We start from the raw sequence: 3,601 nt of genomic DNA on the forward strand, positions 1-3,601 counted from the left end.
GGCGGAGGCGGAAGGAACACCGGAGCCCAGCAGGTCGAGGCTGCGGTGGCCAGGAGCGGCCACTGCACTCCAGTCTGGGCGACAGAGTGAGACTCCAACTCAAAAAAAAAAAAAGGAAACTACAGTGAGATACCACTACGTACCTATCAAAATGGCTAAAATTAAAAACAGGCACAATACCAAATACCAAACGCTGGTGAGAATGGGTGAAGACTGATCACTTATGGAGATGGCAGAGGTAGGAACAGTTGTCAAAGGGCAAGTTGGGGGTCTCCTATACAGGGAACACTGGGTCTCTCTGTATTCTTTGGTTTTGTTGTTGTAGCTTTTCTTTTTTTTTGAGTTAGGATCTCACTCTGTTGCCCAGGCTGGAGTCTAGCAGCATGATCACAACTCACCACAGCCTCCACCTCCTGGGCTCAGGCAATCCTCCTGCCTCAGCCTCTTGAGTAGCTGGGACTATGGGCATGCACCACCACACCCTCGGCTAATTTTTTAATTTTCTGTAGAGATGGGGTCTTGCCATATTGCCCAGGCTGGTCTTAAATTCCTGGGTCAAACGATCCTCCTGCCTCAGCCTCCCAAAGTATTGTAATTACAGGCAAAAGCCACCACACCTGGCCCTTTCTTTTGTTTCTTAAAACAAGAAACATATAATTCATATACCAAAAAATTCACCCACTTAAAGTATACTTCATTCCTTTTCACAATTAAACAATATTCCATTATTTGGATATACCACTTTTTGTTTAACCATTCATTGTGTTATTCACAACTGCATATGAATCTATAATTATCTCCAAAGAATGTTTTTAAAAACCCCAAAATAATCATGCTGATCTATGATGTGTCAACATAAACACATTTTCCAAAATCTGTTAATTTAACACTCTATATTAATATTAATGAGTGAATAATGATAAACTATCTGGATAATTTGTCAGTATAGGACCAAAACACTAGCTGTAGGCAGAGCTTTAAAACATATACTTTTATCCGGGTTCGGTGGCTCAGCCTGTAATCCCGCGCCTTTGGGAGGGTGAGGTGAGTGGATTGCCTGAGCCCGCGGGTTCGAGACCCGCCTGGGCAGCGAGAACTCATCTCTACAATAAATCAAAAACTCAGCCAGGCGTGGCAGGACATGCCTGTAACTCCGGCTACTCGGAAGGCTGAGCCGGAAGGATCGCCGGAGCCCAGCGGCGAGGCTGCGGTGGCCGGGAGTGGCCACTTTACTCCAGTCTGGGCGACCAAGTGAGACTCCAACTCAAAAAAAACAAAAAACAAAACAAAACAAAACAAAAACATATACTTTTGGCTGGGCTCGGTGGCTCAACCTATAATCCCAGCACTTTGAGAGGCCGAGGTGAGTAGACTGGCTGAGCCCACAGGTTCAAGACCTGCCCAGGCGAGACCTCATCTCTACAATAAATCAAAAATTAGCTGGGTGTGGTAGCACGTGTCTGTAGTTCCAGCTACATATATATACGTATACTTCTTTGGGGCCAGGTGCAGTGGCTCATGCCTATAATCCCAGCACTTTGGGAAACCAAGGCAAGAGGATTGTTTGAGCCAGGAGTTTAAGACCAGCCTGGGCAACATAATGAGATCTCATCTCTACAAAAAGAAAAAGAGCTGGGTGGGGTGGTGCATACCTGTAGTCCCAGCTACTCAGGAGGCTGAGGTGGGAGGATCCCCTAAGCCTAGGAGGTTAAGGCTGCAGTGAGCTGTGACCATGCCACTGTACTCAAGCCTGGGCAACAGAGTGAGACCCCGGCTCAAAATTAATTAATTAATTAATTAATGAAGTAAGTAGCCTGGGCCTCAGTGAAGCGATCGTCAGCAAGATCCACTGACCAGCAAGGCACAGGCTTGCCCCCAGACAGCCATCACAGGACACCAGGGAGGAGGACCAGGGCCAGTCCAGCACTGCCCAGGATGCAGGAGACCCAACTGTAATTGTTGGTCTTGGGACATGGGGGAAGAAAAGCCAGTCCTTCTAAAGCCCTCTCCAGCCCTGCCTGAAACCGACTGCTACAAACAAAAGGAAACATTCTTGATACAGCATTCCATCCTCCCCAGGCTCAGAATTCAGCAGCAAATGCCTCTAAATCTTTCAAGGCAGTATGGCCACTGCAGTGGGTCAGTAAGAATCTGCTGTCTCTGACCAGGTGTGGTGGACGTAATCCCAGCACTTTGGGAGGCCAAGATGGGAAGATTGCTTGATCCCAGTAGTTCAAGACCAGCCTGGGCAACATATTGAGAAAAGGAAAGAAGGAGGGAGGGAGGGAGGGAGGGAGGGAGGGAAGGAGAGGGAAAGGGGGAAAGAAAGGGAAGAGAGGTGAGGGGAGGAGAGGCAGGGGAAAAGAAAAGAATGCTGTCTCTACATCACAATGCAGCTGGAAAAACAGATTGTGCAGCCAAGACCCAGCCTGGGCCAAGGTGGCTGAGAATAGGTCTTCTTTTCTGGGGTCCAGGCCCCCACACAGAGGCCAGGGTTGCACTTCCTATGTGGAGCCGGTGCCTGCAGGGCCTTCCTGGGAACCTGCTTGGACACTGTTCTGAGCTTTCTGTCACCAGCCTTCCACAGGCTGGGAGAAGTCCTCTGAGTACACAGGGAACCGAGGAGAGGGCAGATCACCAACCTCACAGGCTATGCTGGTGAAACCACGAGACCTGGGGACAGAATAGTCAATAAGAGAGCTGGGTGCAGGGCTCATGTCTGTAATCCCAGCGTTTTGGGAGGACTAGGCAGGAAGATTGCCTGAGCCCAGGCTTTCAAGGCCAGCCTGGGCAACATTGTTGAGACCTCGTCTCTACAAAAAATAAAAATAAAAACATCAGCCAGGCACTGTGGTGCTCACTCACCTATAGTTCCAGCTATTTGGGAGGCTGAGGCAGAAGAATCATCTGAGCCAGAGGCTGCAGTGAGTCGTGATCATGCCACTGCACTCAGTCTTGGTGACAGAGTGAGACCTGGACTCAAAAAAAAAAAATGACCTGGTGCGGGGCTCACGCCTGCAATCCCAGCACTTTGGAAGGTCGTGGTCAGAGGATCACTTAAGCCCAGGAGGGCCAGCCTGGGCAACACAGTGAGACCTCATCTCTACAAAAAAAATTAGCTGAGTGTGGTGGTACACACCTGTAGTCCCAGCTACTAGATAAATTAAAGTGGGAGGATCACCTGAGCCGAAGAAGTTGAGGCTGTGGTGAGCCATGATCTGACTCAAAAAAAAAAAAAAAAAAAAAAAGCTTCAGTAAGAGCAAATATGTTGCCTTTGGATTAAGAGAGGCTACTGGGAATGGAGTCCAAAATGCCCAGAACCAGCTCCTGCAGCTCTCCCTACAGCTGAGCATGGAAGGCTCTGGAGCTGCCAACTAAATCGAGAGGCCATCATAGCCACCAGCCCCTTTGCTGCACCGTGTGATGTGCCAGACAGCACTTGGTGAGGCCCACATCCCAAAACCCTATCGGGAAGCTTTATGATCTCAAGCAGATCCTGCTAAGGACTGTTAACACTCGGAAATAAAGCAACAATGCCCACACAGCCACACGGGGCCGGCCCCCAGGCCTGTGTCCCTTGCAGGAGACCATGCCTCTGGA

The sequence above is a fragment of the Carlito syrichta genome, unplaced genomic scaffold (genome assembly GCF_000164805.1).
Source record: "Carlito syrichta isolate Samal-C Ts95f unplaced genomic scaffold, Tarsius_syrichta-2.0.1 Scaffold313900, whole genome shotgun sequence".
NCBI lineage: Eukaryota > Metazoa > Chordata > Mammalia > Primates > Tarsiidae > Carlito > Carlito syrichta.